Raw genomic sequence first — 14,253 nt, forward strand, 5'->3', positions numbered from 1 at the left:
TGGCATATTTCCATCTTAAATTTATGTTTACCCTTGCCTATCTGCGTTCTCTTCTGTTTGACAGTTATTCCAATATTTAACTTGTACTGCTGTCTCTGACCCATTTCCGGTTATCGAAGAAAATCAGAACTAAAATCACAGTGATTCCGAAACCGGTTTACATAAAACCATGGATGGATGATGTATTGAAAAGTATTTTCGGTTTAATGTTGCTTAATTGAGGAGATAACCGCGAAGAGACGACAGAAAACGGTTAAGATGCCAATTGAGGCAAGAGGGGTAAAGAAGAGAGGGAGGGTCAATATCGTAATTAAGAAGAAAACAAGGGGTGATTTGAAGAGAACCATATCTATATGACGTGAAGGGGTTTTCAGAGAAACAATTAATCAGTTTCGTGTGTTTCAAAGAAGAAGAAGAACAGATCGAGACGGAGATCTCGAAAGAGATTTATCATCTCAAGTAAGTTTCTATATCAAACTCGTGATGAAATTAACAAATTCAAACACAAACATGTGTTTTTTATACAAGCATGTAATATATATATATATATATATATATATATATATGCGTCTACTTCGATCCTTTAGATATGTGAAAATATTCATCTTAACGGACTGTTTAATTACTAGGGTTTGTTGTTCGATGGCTTCTCCAGATTATGTAGAGAAACAAAGTTAGTAAATATATAGAGACATGATACATGATTCCTGTTTGTGTTATCAATCGTTCTACGTTCAAATTATGAGAAGTTCATCTTTCATAGTGAAACTCTCGACTATTTCCTGATTAGTCTAGGTTTTGATTCGAAAAAAACACACACACACACACATAAGCATAAGCATAAGAATCTCTTTTTTGCACAAGGCAATTCGAAAATACTAATATCATAAACACATCTTCAGGTTTAGTTTAATTTGTTTGAAGAAATACTGTTGAAGAAGGATAAAAACATAATTTTATTTTATTTTGGTGTATTGCTTTCTGTCGTTTCGTAGAACATTAATTTGTTATATGTACATTTGTTTTTATTCACCAGCAGATATGTACTATAGATATATGACAGATAAGTAACGTGGGCCTATTATGCATGATATATTTCATATTTATTTTTTTCGTTCCAAAAGAATATGTAAATAACATTTTTCCTATTTCATTGACAGAATCGTTCGAGTTGAGTAGGTTTATTTCAGGTAAAATTATCAAAAATGGGTTACTGGAATTCCAAGGTTGTTCCAAGGTTCAAGAAGATATTCGAGAAGAGTAGTGTTAAGAAAGCTGCCGCTGCTGAAGCTTGCAAGACCTTTGATGAGTCTAAGGTACATATAATTACCTAAATATTCTCTTAATTATGAGGCTATAGGTCCCTCGAGACACCTTTATTTGATCATAAATATATTATCACGCATATACAAGTTAATTTGCTGTATATTAGGTGTTTTTAATAGTTTTTTGTTTGATTCCTGAAAATCAAAACCAATAAGCACATATCGATTGGACTCTAGCAATTAAGGCTTTTTGTCCTGGAATAATTATCCACTCATATTTATTGGGATTTTTTATTAGGATATTTGGGGTTTATGTGTTTGCTAATATGGGCACGTATGATGGATCAATTGGGTTTTTTACCAAAAAAAAAAAAAAAAAAAATTTGGGTACGTATGATAGGAAGCAATCAACAAGGAAATTGAGGAGAAAAAGACAGAACTCCAACCGAAGGTCGTGGAAACCTATGAGGCCACGTCTGCCGAAGTCAAGGTCCCTATCTTCATTTTCTTTTCAATTATCTAATTTCAGAGCCATGGCTACTAGTGTTATTAAAATTCAAACTTAAAATTAAAATGGGCAGGCTTTGGTGAGAGACCCTAAGGAGGCTGGTTTGAAGAAAAACTCAGCAGCCGTGCAGAAGTATCTCGAGGCGCTTGCCGCTATCGGTAATGATTCAGTTACGCTTTCTCATTGTGCCTGTTATAAATACCCAGACGACAATATTTGCTTGTCTTATTTTACCTGATTTATCGACTATATAAACAGTTATCGATCTTACACCAAATAGTTGCTGGCAGAAACTTTGGATTCCTATCACGTCCAATATATATCGTTTTTTTACGGATGTATATCTCGAGCTTAATTCATATTCTTATATCATAGAATCAAAAATATTCATTTCTCCTAGTTGTGTATATTAATAATAAATTGGACTAACACATTATAACATTTTTGGATTATATTGAATGTTTCTTCATACTTCACTAATTTGAAAACTTTAGGTTAAACCTCATCATCTTTATAGAAAATGTGTTTTGATATATTAATTGGATCATTTTTCTTCGTCCTACTTTTATTATATGGAAATAGTGTATTTAACTTATCTTTGTGTCTAATTATGATTTGTAAATTCAGAATTTCCCGGATCAACGGCTGTGAAAGACGCTGCGTCTAGCTTCGGAGCTGGCTATGTCTCCGGACCAGTCACGTTCATATTCGAGAAGGTATGTGTGTTCCTTCCCGAGGAGGTTAAGACACGGGAAGTACCGGTGAAGGAAGTGAAAGCCGAAGAACGGCCAAAACCGAGGAGCCAGCCAAAACCGAAGAACCAAGTGGTGAGAAAGAGGAGATTGTTGAAAAGACCGTTACAACCGCTGTCGTTGAGGAGCACAAACCAGAGGTCGCCAAGGAGGAGGAGAAAAAACCTATCGAAGAAGTGAAAAAAGAAGAAGCTGCACCACCCCCGGCTCCAGAGGTGGTTGAAAGTCCGGCTAAGGCACCAGAGACGACGACGCCGGCGCCAGTGGCTGAGCCATCAAAGCCTTGATTTGATTCAAGACGGTATGGTTGCTTCTCTTTGTATGAAAACATCTGTACGTAAAAAATGAAAGGAACAAAAAACCTTTTTTCATTCTTTTTATTTTATTTTGTTTGTCTGTGTTCTTTTTTTTGGTAAGTCTTTAATGTGGTTTTATTTACGTTTATGTGAATACAAAATGTTTGTTAATGTTTTTTTGCTATACAGTTATTCAACCAATTAGTTTATCCGACACATATATATAGTTCTGATATATTATCCTTCAATCAATTTAGTCCATTGATTGATTCGCATATATTTGTATAATTTTCTGATTTGTTATTCTCAGATAAGATTTTGTAATCTACAAGACTACTCCTGTTTGTAAAATTTTTGATTAAACAGTTTTGTTAGTAGATTTTGGAATACTTTAATTTATCGATGGAACTACGTGGATGAGTTTATGTGCACGTGACATTTGATTAGTCTACCAGTAAGAGGAGAGCACATCGGATTTATTTAAGATAGTTGATGCGTGCAAGTAGGGATGGCAATTGGTACGTTAGCCCGCGGGCCTAACCCGTAAAGTCCCACTGCGGGGCGGGCTTGGGCTTACATATCTTAGGCCCGAGATATTGCGGGTCTTGCGGGTTGGTCAATTTCGGGTATGGGCCAATGCGGGGTGGGTCGACGCGGGTTTGCGGGGCATTCAGGACCCGCATGTCTTCTTCACCAGAGACGTTTGGCGTTCTGCTCACCGACGAAAAATGTGAGAAACGGCGACTGTGGAGGAAATTTTGGACCTTCTCTTCCACCCGTTGACTAAGGTCACCACTGGGCCTTATCTTCTTCATCGGTACCTTCTCTTCATCTTTGGTCTACAACCGTACTTCTTTTCGTAGAGAGCACCACCAGAGCTTCTCTTCTTCCTCGATCTACTACCATAGCTTCTCTTCTTCCTCGTTCTTCTTACTCCATCTACCATTGTAGCTTCACCTCTTCCTCGATCTATCACCATCTACCATCTACACAGGTATATGATTTCTTCCTCTCGGTAGACACGAGTTAAAGTTAAATCTTTGCATGCTATTTATCACTCACCATTCTATGCTGTAATTAGATTACAAATTTACAATCTGCTACTAAGTTACAGACTTACAGTATTGAGTTCAAGAGTTCGTTTGCTTTGTTTGACATGACTAGTTGACTTGAAACATGATGGTTGTAGACTTTGACAAGAAGTTATCAGTTTTGTTTTCTTTTTTTTTTTTTATGTATGAGTTGTTTGTTTGAAACTTTGATTGTTTTAAAGTTTTACTATTAATTGTCATTGGTATCAGACTGATTCAATATTACACTTTCATTCTTTAGTAGAGAAACCAAAGAAACCGTGTAGGCTAATATCATGTCTCATCGATGAGTTCTGAGATGTCTCAAGGTCAATGAGAAGAAGAGAACTAATGAAGACTGCATTTTCACTACCCGCGGGCCAGACCGCAAAGTCCTATGTAGCAAGCGGGGCGGGTTTGGGTAGAGGTTTATGAACCGCGGGTTAAGGCGGGCTGACCCGCAAAGATCCGCCAGAAATAGAGACCGCAGCGGGGCGGGCCACGGCGGGGCGGGTTGTCCCAATTGCCATTCCTACGTGCTAGTAATAAGGAAATTTAAATTTTCTTAACTCAAATGAAGTGGTAACCACCTTGACCATTTCCAATGGTTTACTCTATTTTTTCCTCTAAAATAGAGTAACTCTATAATAGAGTTGGATGTTGCTCCAATGGTACTATATTTTAGAGTGAAAAATAGAGTGATGAACAAAAAATAAAAAATTATTTTATATATAGAATAAAAAATAGGTTTACACTATTATAGAGTAGAAAATAGAATACCATTAGAGCATTTTTACTCTGAACTTTATTTTAGAGGAAAAAATATAGTGGGGTTAGAGATGTTCTTAGAGCAACCTCGACAGTTGGGATTGTGCACTGAGGTCCTGATTTAAATAAAACTAATAATTTATCAGAATTTTTTTTTAAAATAAATCATAATGTTTGATAAAAAATAAATTCATTTATATGGTGACATGTGTGCAAGATAGTTTTAAAGGGTATATAAAAATATCAAGTTTTGGAACTTTTCTACTATCTCTCTCTCCTTTCACTCTCTAATTTTCTTTTATGTTTCTTTTTCTTTAATTATTAAGAAACCCATAAAATGTCACAGTTGGAAGTGTTCTTAGGGCATCTCCAATCATAACACCAAATTTGATATTGAAATTACACCATATATGATGTATTGGTGTCAAATTCTTTTTGTCATCTCCAACCATGACACCAAGTATCACATCAAAAATCATATTATATATTATTTAATGTTTTCAGTTTTAATACCTTTTATATTTTTATTATTTGAAATTGATAAATAATTGTTTTTTCACACTTATATCTCTAATTGTTTTTGTAATTTTATGTTTATTAAATTTATTTACGTTTATATTGTTGGTTTAACAATATTATATATTTAATATATCTATTATAAATATAATATTATATTAAAAATTACAAACTATTAATTATAAAAAGCATGTAACAAAATAAAATATTTATTTTAATAAAACTTGTATTAGTTAGTAATACAATTTTAACTATAATATAAGATAAAAATAAGAAAGCTATTTCATTGTTTGGTTAATTTAATAGTATTACTTAAAGTTTTAATTATTTACTATTAAATCTAACATTTTTGCTAAATATTAAATCTAACATTACAACAGTGTAATATTATTAATTTTTCATTACTAATTAAATATAACTTGAATAAAGATTATATATGATATTTTAAAATAAAAATACTTTATATGATAATCATTTAGTGATAAAATACAAACAATACAATATATTTATGTTTAATTACAAATTTGAACTGATTAACAATAATAATTAAACTATATCATTAAATAAAACATAATAAAATACGAATATTTGATATTTGGTATGATGAATACTGTTACACCAAATTTGGTGTAACACTATTCACTCTACACCAAATTTGGTGGGATAATGTCATTTTTCTCTCATCGGAGATGAAATCACATTAAACTTGGTATTTTGGTGTCCCATTGGAGTTGGCCTTATATATCTTAATGGCAATCTCTCTTGAATGTATTAATTGTCCTTTCTTTAAAAGAGTTGCGTGATATTCCACTATACCCATTGTAGGCGTAATAAGAAATACTTATAATCATTTTCAATTGTAAAAAGTAGTGATGCTCATGGTTTTGACTTGACCAATTCAATCCCTTCTTTATTTTTTCCTTCAAATCCAATTAATCCATGTTTTTACGCTCTTACTTCAATATAACCAAGTCGAATGTATGCTCTCATACATTTTGTTCTAACATAACCGGAACCAGAACCGATCTAAAACAAAACAACCAGTAAGCTTGTCGACCGTCCAAAAAAATTTCTCTCCCCCTAAAACAAGTTTCTTAATGATCGAAGAGTTTTTGAAACTTGCAGGCTCTAGTAGTTTTTTGGACAGGATATTAAGCACTCGTCTAGTTTCATTGCCCCTCTATTATTTGATACCGAGAAGCATTTTTTTTATTGAACCTTTAAACAAAAACTGTCATGAGCGTTAATTACATGCCTTTCTTTTTTAGAATAAATCAGAAACTAATCATTCTCTAAGCAACTTTCAAAATGGAGGTTAATCTTGGTCCATCCATTTTGCGTATGGAGCAACTAGAAGCAGACGTTTAAGAAACAGCAGAGGTTGATCTTGGTCAATCTCTTGGGTTTAGTTATGTAGGTGACACATTGACACTACGAAAGTTTTAGTTTATATTTTGCAAAGATAAAATAGCTTAAAGTTGTTTAAGTGGAGTACAAGTATATTCTCATTGTGTTGCAAAACATTTTGCGAAACTATCAATGTATTGATCCAAATTAATTATGTTATACGCAATCACTTTGTGTGGCACAGGTCTTTGTTATTCAAACAAATAATTAAAGGTTGTCTTCTTAATGTGATACGATTCCAATTATACATAGAGCATGCTTAACATTTTTGAGTGAATAGTTTTTTAGAGGCCTTGATTGAGCTAAATCTTATAGGGAATGTGTTTTGATACATTTCTTAAGTCCGCAATGCCGAATAAGCCCATTATCATAAAAGAACAGACCTGCCATAGCATAGCATAGACTTATACAACAGTGGAGACACATCATTACCGCAGAACAAAAGAAACACAATAAAGTGAAAGAACAAGACGAGACTACACCAGAAAGTGAAGAATTGACAGGATCATCTCATAACCTTTTTTACAATTTAAAAATTCTTTCTGTAAATAAATGAAATTCCTTTTTTATCCCAGCTGAAATGAACTGAGATTAGCACTTGTGAGCCTAATCAATGAACTAATTCAACTAACACACACAAACAGTAAATATAAAAATGGTTTTAGGGTTGAAACAGAACTGTGAGGACTGAGGTGTGAACTAAAGATATTACTATCTGTCAGACTAATAACTTACATATATCAAGGATTCATGTGTTTCAAGTTTCTGGCGAGTTAATCTATCAAACCGATAGCTTCAATTTTCTTCTCTCTAGAAATCTCGAAATCATCTTGCAATATCACGCGATTATATATGATCGCTATGTTCTATTATACAAATTAAGGCGATTCCGTTCGGACCCAGATCATAACTAAATCTTAACTGAAACGATCTCGACCAACCTCTTCTTAGAATCTTTTATACAGCAACAATTCTTCAAAAAGCTAACCTTTTTAATTAACAGAAATAATTTTATTATTTTGATATTTATCTTTGAGTCAATTGGCTCATTATACAAAAGAATATGAATATTAGCAATCTACCTATAACATTAAATTTTAGTGTCTAGCAATCAAAGCACCATTATGTGGGATTTTGGGTATTTACCTAATTAAGAAAAAAGTTGTATGTATAGGATGCAATTTATCTTTATTTTTTATCTTTTAAATCATTTAAGATGTATTTTATTTTAATGGAAAAATATTGAAAATACTTACATTTTTGGCAAATTGTATTCCTTTTCATCTACAAATGTTTCTTCTAAGAAAAGCGTCAATGCACGCCAATGAAAACCTCAAAAAAAAAACAGAAATACCAAGAGAAAAATTGCAAAACAAATTCATGAGGAAAAGAGACAAAGTCGAACCCGTAGCCATTTACTAGTAAGGTTATAAGAAAAAAGTAACCACTCCATAAAGTCTCAATTCAAAACCATAGCCATTTACTGAGAAAGTTTTGCAATTGAAATAAAGTCGAACAATGGTACCAAAAAAAAAGTTTTGCAATTTGAAAAGATAAAAAGAAGAAGCCACCAACTCTCGTTTCTCTAAATTACATGAGCAACAAAACATGTAGAAATGCAGTTGGTACCCTAGTCCCTAGAAAGATGTCCATGTACTTCTTTAATTCTTTTGTGGAAACATTGGTTCCTACAACGTCAAATTTCATATCCACCTGAGAACATATAAATAGAAAATGATGGATTCGGGTCCTTCATCGGTGGTTGTTCATGCGTTTTCCGTCAATGATGTTATAGTATGCTTAAATATCCATGAACTCAAATTCTTGGCAAAAAAACAAAAAAATCACGAACTTATGTTAGTCTTCATTCATATAAAATCAGTTGTATTCCAATCCTACTTGTTTGGACCAGTGAAATCCATCATAATTACGATATATATGTCAGACAATTTTTTGCGGTGCAGTAACCTGCATAGTCAAAAGGAGTAAGCCGGACCTAGGCCTACTAACTAAAATAAAAAAATGTTCATACACGTAGTCTAAAACCAATAATGCCAGCGTTAAATAGTCCAGTCCGTGACAACATTTGTAGTTCTCACTTCTCAGCAATCACTAAATATAAACGAGGGTTGTATATCCTTTTTTTGTAAAACAGTGATTTCATTAAAGAAACTTAGAGTGGGTTTGTTGCCCAAAGGGCTTGTTTAGCAATTAAATCGGCCCTAACATTTGCCGTTCTCGGAATAAACAGAAAGAGATCGACTTGAATGAAGACGCCAGAAGGTAGATATCATTGATTGCGCCATAGATCTCCAACTTCATCTCTTTCTTGTTGATCGAGTTGATTAGGGTCTGAGAGTCCGAAAAGATTGAGGCAGTTTCAATACCAATGGAGAGGGCAAAGGTCATGGCTGAGAGGACAGCCAAAGTTTCTGCCATAAGGGGCGATGAGACTGAGGTCTCTCTTCGCTGCATGTTGGGTTATCGAGGGTTGTATATCCATATTCAAAACCAGATGAATATTTTATTCATTGTTAGTTGAATTAACTATTCTTAAGTGTTTTCTTTCTTAAATTTCATTATGGAAGTTTTCATATGCTTGAAGAAAACTAAAAGTAAAAGATTGAGACGTTCATGATTTAGTCGAACTAATATGCTTATGTGTTTTCTATCTTAAATTTCATTCTGAAAGTTTTCATATGCTTCACAGCAATTAAAAGTAAAAGATCGAGACGTTCATTTTAGAAAAAAAAGCAGCATGCTCCAAATGAATAATCAGCTGTCTTCGGCTTTTCTTTTCACTTTAGGCCAGCAAAGTTGATGGGGGAGGGCCTCCTCTTTGTTCTTCTCAAACTTTAGGCATCTCAATAATCTAAAACCGAATAAACTATTTTCCCCCAAAGTTAGGCAAATCCTTAATATCCACTTCTTTTAGTATTTTGAGCAAATTAACTCTAAACTTATTATGTTTTAAAAATTGATAAACACATATATATTATAATATATACTAAATATTTATATAAAAATAAATAAAACAAAAACCCGCGCAACCTAGTGTTCAATTAATGTATCAAAAAAATTATGGATCTTCAAACAATAAGCTATAACAGTTAGAGTTAATTTGCTCAAAATACTAAACTAAAAAGAGCCCATCAAAAATAAAAGATGGATAGATTTGGTTTGGATTTTCACTAATAAACAAATGAATTATAAGGTATTCTTTATCACATTTTCCCACGCCAAGTATTTTCGAAGTTTAAATCCTTATTGTTTTTTTTTTAAACCGATTTTTCATACTAAATCCTTATTGTTGTATTGTTTCTTACATCGTTTCATGGTGAGCATTTTACCTTATGAATATAATTTTGTATTCCCTTCAACTTATTTTGTACATTTAAATTGCATCAATGAATATACTCTCTCATTCGAAGAAAAACTCTTCTAGCTCTTAAACGAGAAAACAATATAGGCCATTATAAAAAAATAGTTGGATGAGATATGCATGCTTGAAATAACTAATATTTCTTCCAAATTATATTTACGAGTTAAACCAACCAAGAACTTTCACTATCTTAATTGCGTTATAGGTATTACTTATTTCAGATGTTATTTTATTAGAACAACTAGAAAATTCTAAATTGAAACTCAGACCTATCTATAAACCGTATGAAAGAAACCGGTATTTTAACTATTTATAATTAATCTGCAGTTGTCAACTATGACTAAACCTATAGTGAATGTATTTGAATTTGATCTTTTTATCCACAAAATGAATTAGCCGTTATATTTGTAAAACTAGCTCTGAGTTAGTCTATGTTTTTTCCATATAAATAGTTTCTCTTTAGATCATATATATACCATATCAAGTTGGTACTGTAGTTTATCTTATAAATCTGATGCGTCTTTTTAAAAAAAATATATATATCATAGAAAAGGGGAAAATAATCGGAAAGGGCAGTTTACGAAATAATTGATAATCATTGAAGATTTGCATGTACATATAAATAAGTATCTTTTTGCAGGTTCATGGTGTGAAAATTTCGAGGAGCTTAAGCTGTTGAAACATTGGGTACAGAAACAGAATCCTTGACAGAGAAGTTATTAATTTCTTCTAAAACAACAAAAAACAAAAAGAGCAGCACAATTACCAAAGATTCTAGTTACTTTGTTTTGTACTAGTTTAGTGGTTGGACAAAGACAATGCTTGCCCTCTTAAATCTGATGGATTAGATTTTGATCTTTAGTTAATGGAACATAAAACATTTGAATGACATAAAGGTACGATGTTTATTTCATAATATAGAGTAATTATATGGTTTGATATTAGCAACATGTGAGTGTGTGTCCTCTTTATGATACTGTACGAGTGTTTCTTTTTTTCTATGTAACGATTTTTTAGAAAATTATAAAGCCAGTTCAGTGTTTTTTTTTTTTTGATAAAATGTGGATTATATTACCAAAAGTAAAGGTTTTTTTAAGTTCAGTCAGTGTTTTTCTTAACTGGTACTCTCCCTCTGTTTCATTATAAGTGTCGTTTTAGGTTTCGGCACACGGATTAAGGAAACAATTAATTTGTACATTTCCTATAAAAAAAATACTATTACCTATACCCAACCATATTTTAACCAATAGAAAAATAAATTTTGCATAAAATTAATAAATTTTGCATTGAAAATAAAAAACGACACTTATTTTGTAACGAAATTTTTTTCTCTAAAACGACACTTAATATGAAACGGAGGGAGTATAATATAAGAGACAATTACTTATGACTGATTAAAAAATAAATATGACAATTCTCGCTTTTATTGGAATGTTATGTAATCACGCAAACAGTGTAAATTCAAAAGTACAAGTCAACTATCTTATATATTAAAACATAAGTTACAACATTGATTCATGTGTGATTTTTTTTAAAAAAATGGACCTAATGGATCTATTCCTAGAAAGTGATGTTACATTTAATATCTAATCTTATCATTTAAATTTTAAGTCTGCCATAATTTTTTATTGGGCTATCAATAATTGAATTTAAACAATAGATGATCTATTGGATTTATAGATAATATAAATTAAATATATATAATTTATATTGTAATACTATACCTCTATATGCTAAATATTTAAATATTTGCCGATGTTAACTTTTAAATTATAAAGATTTTTTTTTAAATAACAAAAATCATATTATCTAACAATGATTAATCTTTACTACCTTAAACCAATGAAAACAAATTTTAAACTATATAGTTTATTTTAAAAATTAAACAAAAACTAAATGATTAATTATTTACTCGATAATATAAATCTATGAAGCGAAAAGTTTAATTTTTTAAAAACTTTCTAAATTTGTGAAATATTACAGTATCTTTGAATATGACAATAAAATAATATTTTACTAATCTTTATATATATATAGTTACGATTTTAATAATGAAACTAGATCTTGACCCGCACAACCGTGCGGATTTTTTTAATACCAAAATATTTTAGATTATGTAATAAATATATCAATTAATTAATATAATTTGGCATTATATATTATCTAATTTTATAATAATATTTTTGTGACGTATAATATTACTATTATAAAATTTATAAATTTTGTATTTTTGTAACAAAATTTATTTTGAAAACATTATTATGTAAAAATACTGATTTGCATAATTTTGTTTTATTTCTAAATTTGAAACATATGTGAAAAATAAATTAAGTTGAACCTACGTACTAGAGAATTTGGTATATATTTATTAATTAAACCAATTTAGTATAGTTGTTTAAATAATAAACCCAATTATTTTTTAACTCATGGGAGTATACAGACGTTAATAACAGTAGAGTAAAGTCTTACATATACGATATAAATAAAGATCAAATGTTTCATCTATGAAAATGTGTAAATTAGTTAGTTAAACATGGTAAAATCATTTAAAGGTGTGACTTTTAAGTGGTCTAAATTTAAAAAATCACATATGAAATAAGTCATAATTTCTATGGTAAATATATAAGAATTTGTATTTTTAAATTAGAAATAGAAATGAATATTTCTTTTTAAGAACATCTTTTAAAATACTTCTTAAATTTAATTTTGAAAATTAAATAAATTTAAATTGTTATTATCATTAAAATATATTAAAAGTATTTTATATAATTAATAAAAAAATTACAATCAAAACTAAACTAAAATTTAGTTTCTAATTTTACTTTGAGTTAACTAAAATTTTAATTAACTAATTTCGAAAATATATTTTAAAAAGATTCTAAAAGATATTTGATAGATTTTCTTAGACATTTCTTTAAGATATTTATTAATATTTCAAATAAATAAAAAGATATTATAATTAGTTATGTAAAATTTAATAAATTTTTAAGGATGATCCAAATAAAAAATCACACATGAAATAAGTCATGACTTTTATTTTAATAGTATAGATAATAAATATATTTATAGAAAAATACAAATACATGTGAAAGTTTGAAACAATCTATTCAATGAAAAAATATACAGTAAACTTATGAGTATTTGCATTCCCTACCCACAACATTTATCCTATTTAGTGATCTGCACACATTTCCCCCTAGTTTTGCTCACTCCATCATCGCTATTTTCCCCCAAAGTTAGGCAAATCTTTAATATCCAACTTCTTTTAGTATTTTGAGCAAATTAACTAACAGTTATGTCAAAATCAAATTGTCGTACATAGCGGTTTTGATTTCGGACTAAGGTAAGAATAGGGTTCGATTACAACAAACTTTGCTTTTTTTTCTTACGCACACAAAATTCATGATTTCATCCAATCAAGCTTTTAAAATTTTGTTATGTTGAAACCAGTGTTATAAAACCCGACTCGAACCCGCGGTTTTGAACCGGTAAATCCGGTGACCCAAAAAAAAATCCGGTTTAGGTTTTGTGAAAATCCAATATTTAGAAACCCGCAAAAAACCCCAAAAACCCAGAATCTGGTACCGGTACCAGTTGAACCACCGGTCGAACTAATAAACAACTTTTACTTCTTTTTAGTTTTTAATTAGTTTTTGATTATGTTTTATATCTAAGTTTTCAATTAAGAAGTTAGGTGCTGACAAGAAAAAGTTAGGTTTCTTTTTTCAGTTTTATATTGTGATTTTTAGATTTTGATGAAGATTTCTCTATGCCACACGAAAAAAATAAAGTGAATGATAGGAGAGAGAACCAAAATTAGTTGATGTAATTTAGTGTAAGTTTATTTCGGTTATTGATAATTTATTACAATGATCTTTTACTTTGGTTTATTTTGTATTTGTAGTTTAATTTATTATTCACATTAGACATTTAGATATTTATAAATTTTATGTCTTGATTTTTTTAGATACAATAACTCTTACCTTGTTAGAGAAAATTTTAAATAGTCTAAACTATTTTTTTGATATTTTGTATGTCAAATGAAAATAAAAATATAAAAACTAAAATTAAGTATTTTCTAAATGTTTTTAAACATAAAATATATACATATCCAAACTATTATTTTATGTTTTAAAAATATTTAGAAAATATTAGACTTTATTTTATATTTTTATTTACATAGCTAATATATTATTATATAATAAAACTAATATTTATTAACATGCGGTTCACCCGCACTAATAATCCAGCAATCCGGTAAGTCGTACGATTCCGGATCTGGTTTAAGA

At 30.3% G+C, this 14,253-nt stretch overlaps 1 pseudogene; it reads left to right on the forward strand.

Moving 5' to 3' along the window:
* The first annotated feature begins 211 nt into the window (after positions 1 to 211).
* Positions 212 to 2,992, forward strand: LOC125596555 (annotated as a pseudogene).
* The last annotated feature ends 11,261 nt before the right edge of the window (positions 2,993 to 14,253 follow it).

This window comes from Brassica napus, unplaced genomic scaffold, assembly GCF_020379485.1.
Source record: "Brassica napus cultivar Da-Ae unplaced genomic scaffold, Da-Ae ScsIHWf_1230;HRSCAF=1757, whole genome shotgun sequence".
NCBI lineage: Eukaryota > Viridiplantae > Streptophyta > Magnoliopsida > Brassicales > Brassicaceae > Brassica > Brassica napus.